Source organism: Lethenteron reissneri, chromosome 57 (genome assembly GCF_015708825.2).
Source record: "Lethenteron reissneri isolate LAM-NWPU_2019-01 chromosome 57, ASM1570882v1, whole genome shotgun sequence".
Taxonomy (NCBI): domain Eukaryota; kingdom Metazoa; phylum Chordata; class Hyperoartia; order Petromyzontiformes; family Petromyzontidae; genus Lethenteron; species Lethenteron reissneri.
The window spans coordinates 654,781-668,127 of NC_083835.1; the positions used below are offsets into that span (position 1 = coordinate 654,781).

The following is a 13,347-nucleotide window of genomic DNA, read 5'->3' on the forward strand; positions in this document are numbered from 1 at the left end:
AGAGAAAATCCATTCCATTATTTTACCACAAGACAATACCGGTTGAAATGCGGCGTGGGATTCTTGGCTTTGAATTCACAATCACACACAGGGTCAATGTCAGTTTTGTTTCTATGGACCTGGCAGTGTCTCCTCTGCCGTATCGACGGGGACACGGCTGCACGCGGCTCTCTGGCTGCGGTTGCACCGAGAGAGAGGCCACTGGGCCGCATGCCCTGCCCGAGTGTGCTTGCTACGGGTATTTTAATTACACAAAGTCGGAGGCACTTTGTGTAATTAAAATAAATTAAACTCACCTTGAGACGAGAGTGGGCGCGCGATGGATGGGCTTCCGTGGAAGGATGGCATGAATCTTGCTTGTCACCAAGAGGCATGCATGCAGATTAATAAACAACCACGACACGGTCTGCAACACTTGCGCGATACGCTTCCGTAATTAATATGTATGTGTATTGCTTGTTCTAAAACTAAATAATAACCCGGAGACTTTCGTGACTAATCTTACGACTCGTAATTTATTTTTGGGTCAAATCGCGTCATTAAAAGCTGTGTCATGTACCCTCCTCCACCCAACGCAGCCAGCTAATAAAGTTGTCACGAGAGCAAACGTGGCACATAAAGCACTGCTTCAGCACCACAGGTGTGTTGGACAGCGATCGATGGCATTTACCAACTTAGTCCTGTTGTATATGTTGGGTATGAAAATTTGTTATGTTGTATGCGTGCGTGGGTGAAATTATTATGTTGTATATGTGGGTTATGAATATTCAGTGGAAATAATAATAATTAAATGAAATTTGGCCAAATATGTAATTATCCGGAAATATGTTAATTTATGTAATTACGCACATTTTAATTATGCCAATTCGAGAGGTAATCGTATTAATTATGCGAGTGGGTGTAATTATGATAACGCAAGTCGTTATGATAACCAGACCCCGGTTCACCCCGTTATCGCTTTAACATTTACTGAGTATGTATTAGTGTGTTTATTAAGGTCACCAAGTTCAAATCTCAACGCAGAAGCAGATCTTATGCATAGATTTCAGGAAAGAATCACACAACCACTTCTGTATTGATCAATTTATTACTAATTCAACCTTAACTATGATATAGTATGCGAACTCTCAATCCCGGAACGTCAATACGGCATCAATACAGTATCATCAACGATTGTCTGATTTCACTTTGACAACGGCACATGGATCCCGCATAACGCGATGGTTGTTAGTGAGAGAGAGAGTCGTTAAAACATGCAAATATGCTAAGAAAACCTTAACGTTAATGAATGATTATACTCAATATTGTTCACGCAGTACCGCACTCCTTATTGATCATACGCAACCCTTATCACGTTGTTAGCACCTTGGGTCACGGAACAGTTGAATATTCTGTAGAGGATGCGAGTACGTGCGGCGATTATGACTGAAAGATACTTGAAAGATTATACGGCGATAAAAAAAAAACACAATCAAAAACAGTTATTATTCTTAAAGGCACCAATCTCAACAGATACATCGGCAGGTTATCTCAGAACGGCTCGGAGTAAGGGCCTGCGACGGTGCTCCTTTTCCGAAGCTCGTTATCTTATACCAAGTTTACTAATTGGGGACCAGATCACCTGATAAGGATCCGGTGGGCCACCACTCCCCACGTGAGCGTGGCTCGGCGGAAGGAGGTGCCAAGAATCAGTTCGTATTGATGGATCTGTTGGGAATTTATGCGATTAAGAGTACAGCCCACTAAATATTAAAGATAAAAATTAAGAATACTCTTATAAGAGACGGAGGGCCATCCCTCGGTCTCGTTGTGATGCTTTCCAGCCACGGATGGCTTATGGGTTCGAGTGTTTTTGAGTGGTAAGAGTTGTCTTGAATAGTCAGTGTTCGGAGTCGATTCTTTAGGTCAAACAGACGCCTGGTGGTCGTGTGGTGAGGGGGCGGTGCGCGTCATACGTATCAGTCGATCCCGTGGCGAATTGGTTCGGATGGCTGTTGATACGCTGTCGCAGTTCGGAACCCGGTCGGTAGGTGGCGCCCACAACTCGCTCGTAGCGTGCAGCGCTGGATCGTCGCCAAACCGCAACGATCACCACTCCGGCGGCAGCAGAGATCTCCGGCGGCAGCAGAGATTGACGAGCTGAAGATGAGTCGAGCCGACCCGCTGGTCGCAGCTCGCTCCTGAGTCGACCCTCCCGGTCGAGCTCGCTCCTGGGTCGACCCGCTGGTCGCCCTCGCTCCTGAGTCGACTCTCTGGTCGCACTCCTGAGTGGACCCACTGGTCGCACTCCTCCTGAGCCGACTCCCCCGGTCGCGCTCCTGAGTGGACCCTCTCGTCACACTCGTTCCTGAGTCGACCCTCCCGGTCGAGCTTCTGAGTGGACCCTCCCGTCGCACTGGTTTCCAATGCTCAGGATCCTTTACTTTATGCCGAAAATTCCCCCTGGATCCCGCCCACAAGGCGGGGCTTCTTCCGATTTTTGCTGTGTCAGGATCTGTCCGTAGGCAGGTGTGTCCATGTGTCTGTCCGTATGTCCGTGTGTCCTTGTGTGCATCACTGACGGTATATTCGTTGTCACACTCCCTCCATAAAACCCACGAGCAAACAATCAGATGTTACAAATTGCCTCGAAGTCGTCTCTCTGTCTGGGTGCAATATTATCTCTTGTCTGGCCTTCTTCATGACCCAAAACACAGACGTTACAAATCGTCTCATAGGCGTCTTTGTTCGTGTTGCACAACCTGGAGGGAGGGGCAACACTCTCTCCGACCCGGCGCACAAAGAAATGGTTAAAAAGTTTTAAGTTAACATTTGTCCCTTACTATTTCACAGTTATGATTCTGTATGTAACCTAAGGTCTGTCGTTTCCCATCGTGGTGCCCGACCCAAGTGTAGGTGTTTCCCCGAGCGTACACACACTCCTATCCCGCGCTGCGGGGATACAAAGACGGCCGGGATCTCCCTTTCTCTCCGACCCTGGGTTTAACATTGTTTTTTTTTATTATGTATTTATATTCGACCTGGTGGTGATTCATCCCGTTATCCTGGCTTTTCCATAAGTTTTACTTTTGTCTTTTCATGCATATACTTATTACTATTAATTTATTTCCGATATCTTAGGTTAAGGGGTAAGTTTCTTGATCCTAGGAATTCGTATTCCTTGGTGCCTGGATGGTTATATAAGCGGAATATAGTTTACGGTGAATAGCGTTAACATTGATGTTATGTGCGATATTATGTATTGTGATGTCTTTAACTTAACTTGTTTGTCAGGGCTTTACTGACACGAAGTTGCATTCATAGCCCGCAGTCTTTGCCCCACCCTATCTCTGCTCGCCGTGGTTGTTGCAGTCCAGCTGCCGTTAATTCAAGGCCTCATTAATTTCCGTCACTCCTGAGTAGGTGAGGGCGGTTGAACCTTGGAGTCAGTTCTGGTTTTTGTCTGCCTGCTTCTTCTTGTGTCCCCTGACCCCGGGAGTTATTATTCTACTTTATGGCCTGTCGAAGCCCCACTCGCTGTTGCTGGGCTGGTGTTGTTCCCGGCTTTTTGCTTACGTTTGCAGTTCGCCGTGCTCTTGATTTCCTTCCCTCGTCAACCTTATATCGATTATTCGCTCCTGTCTGGGTGCGATTCAATTTTGACTTAGGAAGGTTCTGATTGTCATATGCTTCGGGTCGAATTGTATAGAAAGTATTGAAGTATGGAAATAACATTTCATATTGACTTAATAATGGTGATGGTTCAGTAGGCGTAACTTGTGGCCTGGTTTAATTGGAGTGGGTGTGAATATCAATAACTTTAGCCTACCCTGTTGTTAAATTCCGACTTTAACGTTACTTTAATAGCAATACAGAATAATTGGGCTTTTTGCCTTAACTATGTCTGGCTGACACTCCCACTGTCTCTGCCCTTGCACGGGTGACATGTGCCCGTTCATCAGGCCTTATCTTTCCTTGAAGCAAGGTTGCAAATTCTGCCATCCTAGCCCTCCTCCGGTTCATTACTTAACAACACCTGGTGTTTTGCAGTTTGGTGCGCTTTGGTGTGTTTCACTCATCAAAAAAACAAGTAAAAAGATAATATATAAAAATCATCAAATATTATTAATCTCAATTATGGAAGAAGGGTTAGGATACAACATACCGCCCTTTTAAAAATGACCAGTGGTCAAATGGCCACGGGTTATTTTTAAAAAAATGTATACCCTTCTTCCATCATGAACCATCGATTGTCCTCAAGTTTTGCTGCTATTCCTTACAACGCGCGCGTACGTGTCACAACTTAACATGGTTATATTTGAATTGAGCAAAGAAAATTAAACAAGCGTTAAACATCGATATTGCGTTACATCGGTTCTGATACATCATGACTCCGACGAATATTCATTTTTGTTTTTGTTAAATCCTGGGAAACGCTAGGTAGCGGTTTCGAACGCATTTATGCGTTACCTTCCTCATGTTGCCTCGTTCACCACTTATCACTTCGATAATTCGATCACGGTTTTCGGGTTCGTTTTTGTAGTTTCCTCTCTGACTCTCTGTGTCGTGGGAGTGTGTGGTGAAAAATTGTGCTGCACATAACCAGAATTCGCGCACACGACCCACTTTGACACTTGGTTCGAGGCATTCGCTCTCTCTGCGATTACATGCACATTTGCCGAGTCAGTGTGTCGATTTAATTCTGTCCCTCGTAATGTTGCCCTCTTTGTTTTTACTAGTGTGTTGGATTTCAACACCATTCCCGGTACGTCATGGACATTCGTCTCCATTTTAGCACTCCGATCCACATAATTTTTGGTTTCCCTTGGATATTTTCCATTCAAAGGCTCATGCCTGCGCTCCTCAGGGCGTGTCCCTGCTGTCTGTTTTTGTACTGTCCGATCACGCTTCAATTCAACCCTGTCCTTGTATTCGATCCGCGCGTCATTTACGGGAGCACTGTCCACGTTTTTGCCCGCCCTGTCACTTGCAGCCTGCCTGTATTTCACATTGAGCGCCGGGTTTAACACCTCGGCGGGTGTGGCGCGTATGGGCTGCCCGCTCTCAATCACTGTGGATGGTTCATCACGTATTTGGACCGTATTCTGTGTTATTCCTCTATTCCCTCCTGGTATAGCCAGTGGAGGAATTGGTCGGAATTGTATCGATTGTGTTTGACCTCCCATCCTGCGATTCTCGTGAATGTTCGCATCCATACCTCCGCGGTATGTGTAACACCTTCCCGCTAGGTGGTTATCTTCCCATCTCTGTGCGTAATTTGAACCTTGCGTGTGTCGTGGGATGGGGTGTTGATATGGTTCTGCTCTGAACCTCTCCCTCCTACGATTCTCCTGCACCCTTGGCCCAGTGTTTTTCCCATTTGGGTGCCAAATTTTTCCTGGATTGTTACTTCGCCATCCCTGTGGGTAATCTTGACCTTGCGCATGTCGGGGCATGGGGTGTTGGTATGGTTCTATTCTGAACCTCCCCCTCCTGCGATTCTCCTGAATGTTCGGCTTTGTGCCGCTCTCATTCTCGTGCCAACCTCTCTCTGGGTTATTTTGCCATGTGTGCGTGCGTTTCTGCTGCTCTCTGCATGGTGGGACTGCTCGGTGATTTTTATTCCTCTCTGAGAGGCTGGGTTCCTCATCCCTCTCCCTGTGTTCTGGATCCGAATTATGATTCTTAGCTCTGTATAACCATGCCATGTACGCCTTGCTCTCTATGCGGCGTAAGGATGCGGTTTCTGGATTCAAAACCATTCTCACCCTTTCTGTAATCTCTGGGCTCAAGGATTCAAAAAACATAATTTTGAACATTTTATCCCCTTCGTGGTATTGATTCACATCGCCTGCGTAATACGCTCTTTTAAATTGGACGAGGTAGTCACGTGGATCTTGGTCCATGCCCTGGGTCATCGATTTTACAGCATAAAACCCCTCAGTGAGTGTCGAATATTCTCCAAACTTCCGAATCACTGCCAGGCTCAATTGTTTAAAATCATTTCTAACCTTGTGTGGTAGTGACTTTACCCATGGAATAGATTCTCTATGTAAGGTCCGTTTCAACAAACTCGCTTTTTCATCCCGTCTCCTCAGCCCTCTAATCATTGCCTCCTCTTCTACTGTCGCGATATGTGTGTGGATATCCATAGTCTTATTGTGGGGGTCAAAATCGGGAATTCTGACTAGAGCCTTGTCCATCAACTTAAGGGTTTTACTGGTGAACAGGTATTCCGAAAGTTGATTGCTGACAGCGTCATCATCAAACAAGTTATCATCAGGCAATCTGTCACTTTGGTCTGTGCTGTGTCTCTTGTGTTTAAGTGGTGTGCATTTTCTGTGTGCGCGCCCAGGGCCGTGTCGCTCGTGTTGCCATTTCCCTTCAGTTTTTGCCTCTGCCCTTAGTGTACCATGTCCTGGCGATTTTACTTTAACTTTTGTGCGATCAATCCCTGGACTCTGTCCACGTACCCAAGAGAGTGATTTGATGTTACTTCCATATTTATTCTGTGGCTCAACGTCTGTGAGTTTCGCTGGTGTCGCGAGCTTTGATTTCCCCTCCCTCTCGAGGGTGTGAGGACATTTCTCGTCGTTTATTAGAGACGATTTCTCTCCCGTTTCCTTTCCAAATTTTCCCTCATTCCACAATCCCTGTCTGTACGCCTGTGTGAGAAGGTATGAGTCCTGCCCTGCCTTCTCTGCAGTTTTTGCATCGTGTTCGCCTTCGTTACTTTTTATCCAGTCAATTAGTTTCCCCCAAGGTGTGTTCGTGTTATCGATACAGCTCCCTTCCCATATGTCACTCTGACTGTACTGCTTTGTAACAGATTGGTCGGTACGTTTAAATACGAGCTCCCCGTATCCCGTAACCCATTCAAATATTGTTCTTAATCCTAGCATCTTAAGTATGGCAAGAGTTACCTTAATATTTCTTTTCAGAGTGCATATAAACAATTGTATCACAGGATGCGTCAGTTCAACTCGAGCAAATAATCTCAGCCCAGCTGTCTTTGTTATACTCTGCTACTCTGGTATTTCCCTTCAGAGCGCGTTTTGTTTGTATACCCCCGTTTACAATCACAAGGCAACGTTAGTTCACAACACTTTGATTAACACATCAGTGATTCGTTCCTGAATTCATGCACAAACTGTCTGCGAGAGATCCCGGAAGACGAGCCCCCATTATGTTGTATATGTTGGGTATGAAAATTTGTTATGTTGTATGCGTGCGTGGGTGAAATTATTATGTTGTATATGTGGGTTATGAATATTCAGTGGAAATAATAATAATTAAATGAAATTTGGCCAAATATGTAATTATCCGGAAATATGTTAATTTATGTAATTACGCACATTTTAATTATGCCAATTCGAGAGGTAATCGTATTAATTATGCGAGTGGGTGTAATTATGATAACGCAAGTCGTTATGATAACCAGACCCCGGTTCACCCCGTTATCGCTTTAACATTTACTGAGTATGTATTAGTGTGTTTATTAAGGTCACCAAGTTCAAATCTCAACGCAGAAGCAGATCTTATGCATAGATTTCAGGAAAGAATCACACAACCACTTCTGTATTGATCAATTTATTACTAATTCAACCTTAACTATGATATAGTATGCGAACTCTCAATCCCGGAACGTCAATACGGCATCAATACAGTATCATCAACGATTGTCTGATTTCACTTTGACAACGGCACATGGATCCCGCATAACGCGATGGTTGTTAGTGAGAGAGAGAGTCGTTAAAACATGCAAATATGCTAAGAAAACCTTAACGTTAATGAATGATTATACTCAATATTGTTCACGCAGTACCGCACTCCTTATTGATCATACGCAACCCTTATCACGTTGTTAGCACCTTGGGTCACGGAACAGTTGAATATTCTGTAGAGGATGCGAGTACGTGCGGCGATTATGACTGAAAGATACTTGAAAGATTATACGGCGATAAAAAAAAAACACAATCAAAAACAGTTATTATTCTTAAAGGCACCAATCTCAACAGATACATCGGCAGGTTATCTCAGAACGGCTCGGAGTAAGGGCCTGCGACGGTGCTCCTTTTCCGAAGCTCGTTATCTTATACCAAGTTTACTAATTGGGGACCAGATCACCTGATAAGGATCCGGTGGGCCACCACTCCCCACGTGAGCGTGGCTCGGCGGAAGGAGGTGCCAAGAATCAGTTCGTATTGATGGATCTGTTGGGAATTTATGCGATTAAGAGTACAGCCCACTAAATATTAAAGATAAAAATTAAGAATACTCTTATAAGAGACGGAGGGCCATCCCTCGGTCTCGTTGTGATGCTTTCCAGCCACGGATGGCTTATGGGTTCGAGTGTTTTTGAGTGGTAAGAGTTGTCTTGAATAGTCAGTGTTCGGAGTCGATTCTTTAGGTCAAACAGACGCCTGGTGGTCGTGTGGTGAGGGGGCGGTGCGCGTCATACGTATCAGTCGATCCCGTGGCGAATTGGTTCGGATGGCTGTTGATACGCTGTCGCAGTTCGGAACCCGGTCGGTAGGTGGCGCCCACAACTCGCTCGTAGCGTGCAGCGCTGGATCGTCGCCAAACCGCAACGATCACCACTCCGGCGGCAGCAGAGATCTCCGGCGGCAGCAGAGATTGACGAGCTGAAGATGAGTCGAGCCGACCCGCTGGTCGCAGCTCGCTCCTGAGTCGACCCTCCCGGTCGAGCTCGCTCCTGGGTCGACCCGCTGGTCGCCCTCGCTCCTGAGTCGACTCTCTGGTCGCACTCCTGAGTGGACCCACTGGTCGCACTCCTCCTGAGCCGACTCCCCCGGTCGCGCTCCTGAGTGGACCCTCTCGTCACACTCGTTCCTGAGTCGACCCTCCCGGTCGAGCTTCTGAGTGGACCCTCCCGTCGCACTGGTTTCCAATGCTCAGGATCCTTTACTTTATGCCGAAAATTCCCCCTGGATCCCGCCCACAAGGCGGGGCTTCTTCCGATTTTTGCTGTGTCAGGATCTGTCCGTAGGCAGGTGTGTCCATGTGTCTGTCCGTATGTCCGTGTGTCCTTGTGTGCATCACTGACGGTATATTCGTTGTCACACTCCCTCCATAAAACCCACGAGCAAACAATCAGATGTTACAAATTGCCTCGAAGTCGTCTCTCTGTCTGGGTGCAATATTATCTCTTGTCTGGCCTTCTTCATGACCCAAAACACAGACGTTACAAATCGTCTCATAGGCGTCTTTGTTCGTGTTGCACAACCTGGAGGGAGGGGCAACACTCTCTCCGACCCGGCGCACAAAGAAATGGTTAAAAAGTTTTAAGTTAACATTTGTCCCTTACTATTTCACAGTTATGATTCTGTATGTAACCTAAGGTCTGTCGTTTCCCATCGTGGTGCCCGACCCAAGTGTAGGTGTTTCCCCGAGCGTACACACACTCCTATCCCGCGCTGCGGGGATACAAAGACGGCCGGGATCTCCCTTTCTCTCCGACCCTGGGTTTAACATTGTTTTTTTTTATTATGTATTTATATTCGACCTGGTGGTGATTCATCCCGTTATCCTGGCTTTTCCATAAGTTTTACTTTTGTCTTTTCATGCATATACTTATTACTATTAATTTATTTCCGATATCTTAGGTTAAGGGGTAAGTTTCTTGATCCTAGGAATTCGTATTCCTTGGTGCCTGGATGGTTATATAAGCGGAATATAGTTTACGGTGAATAGCGTTAACATTGATGTTATGTGCGATATTATGTATTGTGATGTCTTTAACTTAACTTGTTTGTCAGGGCTTTACTGACACGAAGTTGCATTCATAGCCCGCAGTCTTTGCCCCACCCTATCTCTGCTCGCCGTGGTTGTTGCAGTCCAGCTGCCGTTAATTCAAGGCCTCATTAATTTCCGTCACTCCTGAGTAGGTGAGGGCGGTTGAACCTTGGAGTCAGTTCTGGTTTTTGTCTGCCTGCTTCTTCTTGTGTCCCCTGACCCCGGGAGTTATTATTCTACTTTATGGCCTGTCGAAGCCCCACTCGCTGTTGCTGGGCTGGTGTTGTTCCCGGCTTTTTGCTTACGTTTGCAGTTCGCCGTGCTCTTGATTTCCTTCCCTCGTCAACCTTATATCGATTATTCGCTCCTGTCTGGGTGCGATTCAATTTTGACTTAGGAAGGTTCTGATTGTCATATGCTTCGGGTCGAATTGTATAGAAAGTATTGAAGTATGGAAATAACATTTCATATTGACTTAATAATGGTGATGGTTCAGTAGGCGTAACTTGTGGCCTGGTTTAATTGGAGTGGGTGTGAATATCAATAACTTTAGCCTACCCTGTTGTTAAATTCCGACTTTAACGTTACTTTAATAGCAATACAGAATAATTGGGCTTTTTGCCTTAACTATGTCTGGCTGACACTCCCACTGTCTCTGCCCTTGCACGGGTGACATGTGCCCGTTCATCAGGCCTTATCTTTCCTTGAAGCAAGGTTGCAAATTCTGCCATCCTAGCCCTCCTCCGGTTCATTACTTAACAACACCTGGTGTTTTGCAGTTTGGTGCGCTTTGGTGTGTTTCACTCATCAAAAAAACAAGTAAAAAGATAATATATAAAAATCATCAAATATTATTAATCTCAATTATGGAAGAAGGGTTAGGATACAACAGTCCGACGTCTTTCCGGTATTTACAACCAGAATCATCAGGCAGTTGCCATTCGCTGTGTCGGGTGGAGGAGGGTTCACGACACATGTTGTACTCACGCAATCTGACCCACAACTCAATCATGAATCGTTAAAGTAAATCTATTAACTTTCCGAGATTTTGTTCCCCTGCGTGAACTGACTGAGATATTTTCACCGGCGCAATTGGTAATGATAATGATGAGGTTGCATAATCAAAGTCTTTCAGGCGAGTGTGGACAGGTTCTCAGCCAAATTACGGAAATTCCACATTCATCTGGCAGGGGGCAAGTATGCCCACAGTACATTGCTTTAAATTTCAAACTAAATGTTTTGCATTTTATTTAAATGCATATTTAGTGTTGGAGGGGCTGCTGTGAGCATCTGCAGAAAAGCGAATTATCCTCGACAGCACCAGAGCGAGGCGCGGGCAGCTTGCTGAGGTTGTAACATTCATGGCTGCGGCAGTGGTGGCTACGCTGCTGCCTGTAGACATCCAGCACTGTGAAGGGTTGTTGGTTCACTGCACACTGACACATTGTGTGCCGGGTACAGTACCCCAGCTCGACAACAGAATGCAGTGCAGCGAAGTGTGGACTGATAAAACCCGTGTCCCTTCTCGATGGGATCGCGTGTTGCTTCCTCGCATGCTTGTGGTTTCTCAGGGTGCTCCTTCCACATGTATGCGCATTCACTCACTGGCTGATAACATCTAAACACGTGGAGGATTACAGAGATATTGTTGGTAGCACCGCCTGGCTGCCTTCCAGCTCAGCGATTGTGAGAAATGCAAAGTGCATGAACGACGATCACGCTCTATAAATGCAATAATTATATTTTTGCTCTATATATTTAGATTTATTTCTGAAACTGAGTCTTTATTTCGACTGGAGGAATCCGATGAGCCTTGAAGCTCTTTTTGCACAGATCTCCAGTCGATGTGTGTCACCAGATTCGTACAACTGCATTGGGGTGCGTCGTATTTAACACGGCAGATGTGTGTGTGTATGCCTGCGTGTGACCAGATTCGTCTTTAACTCGTTAGTGGCGGGGGTCGCGAGTTTGTTGTTTGTCGGTGAATCTCTCTCGTGCCGGAGCGCCTTAACAAAGCGGGCAGCCACGGGAGAGCGACACGTGACGAGTCCTCCCTCTGTCGCTCCCGATGTCTGCCCCCCTGGAGACCAAAACCGACCGAGGACACGGAGAGTAGCGCTGTTGACCACCCTGTTCAAAGTTAACACGACTGTTACACTCTGCGGGTGAACGAGCCGGAGAGCTGCGCTCATAAATCATTCGCTATCAAGCGCCCGTCGCACCGCCTCCAAAGTAATAACCCTCGAAAAAGCGGTAACACACAAAAAATAAAGAGAAATAAATAAATATTTTAAAGGTGCGCGAAATAAAATTATTCGATGTATTTTTGTTTGCGCACCCACTCCCCCCCCCCCACTACTATTATATATTGATACATCCTATCAACGGTCGTTTGGGGGAAAAACGAGCATAAAATATTAAAGAGTTGGTAAAACCGTGACAGGAGCGATAGTGACATCTTGTGATGGAAGGCAGGATGATGTAGTATGGGCCGTGCGTGTGTGTGTGTGCGTGTGCGTGCGTGTGTGCGTACATGTGTGTGTACGTGCATGCGTGTGTGTGTGTGTGCGTGTATGCATGCGTGTGTGTGTGTGTGCGTGTGTGTGTAAGCATGCGTGAGTGTGTGTGTACGTGCATGCGTGCGTGCGTGTGTGTGCGTGCGTGTGTGTGCGTGTATGCATGCGTGTGTGTGTGCGTGTATGCATGCGTGTGTGTGTGTGCGTGTGTGCGTGCGTGTGTGTGACACACGGCTGTTTGTTCGCGGCACACGGAGGGGAATACTTGCAAACAAAACTAATTGCGGCATTAATATTTAACAAACCTTCACACGGAGATTTAACAAACATAAAAAAACGCGGCGCCTCATCAAACGCGCAAAATAACTTGCCCGCAAAGCAATTCCAGCAAATTAGCCCCACTCATTGTGAATAAATAACCGTATCATAATAACCAAATAAATAATACCCACGATTTGTGACGGGCGCAATCGGCAATTTGACGCAGCGTTCAATCGAGAACTCAGAGGCGCGGAGCCAGAACTTCAAGTCTCTCGTATCGCCTGAACAGATGAGAGCCTGAACGAGTTCATGGCCTGGACCAGGTGCAGGCTTGGATATGTGAGAGCCTGAACCAGGTGAGAGCTTGAACGAGAACATGGCCTGGTACAGGTGAGGGCCTAGATAGGTGAGGACCTGAACCAGGTGAGAGCCTGAACGAGGTCATGGCCTGGTATAGGTGAGAGCCTGCACGAGGTGAGAGCCTGAACGAGGTCATGATATGGTACAGGTGAGGGAATAGATAGGTGAGAGCTTGAACCAGGTGAGAGCCTGAACGAGGTCCTGGCCTGGTACAGGTGAGGGAATAGATAGGTGAGAGCTTGAACCAGGTGAGAGCCTGAACGAGTTCATGGCCTGGACCAGGTGCAGGCTTGGACAGGTGAGGGCGTGGACACGAGAGCCTGGAGCTGCTGTTTGCAGGTGGATGATGAGGCTGCGTGGTGGATGATGAGGCTGCGTGGTGGATGATGAGGCTGCGTGGTGGATGATGAGGCTGCGTGGTGGATGAGGCTGCGTGGTGGATGAGGCTGCGTGGTGGATGATGAGGCTGCATGGT

General features: G+C 46.5%; 1 protein-coding gene across 1 annotated transcript in view; it reads left to right on the top strand.

Moving 5' to 3' along the window:
* The window catches only part of LOC133357255 (neuroligin-3-like), a 238,432-nt gene that overhangs the window by 11,448 nt on the left and 213,637 nt on the right, over window positions 1-13,347 (top strand).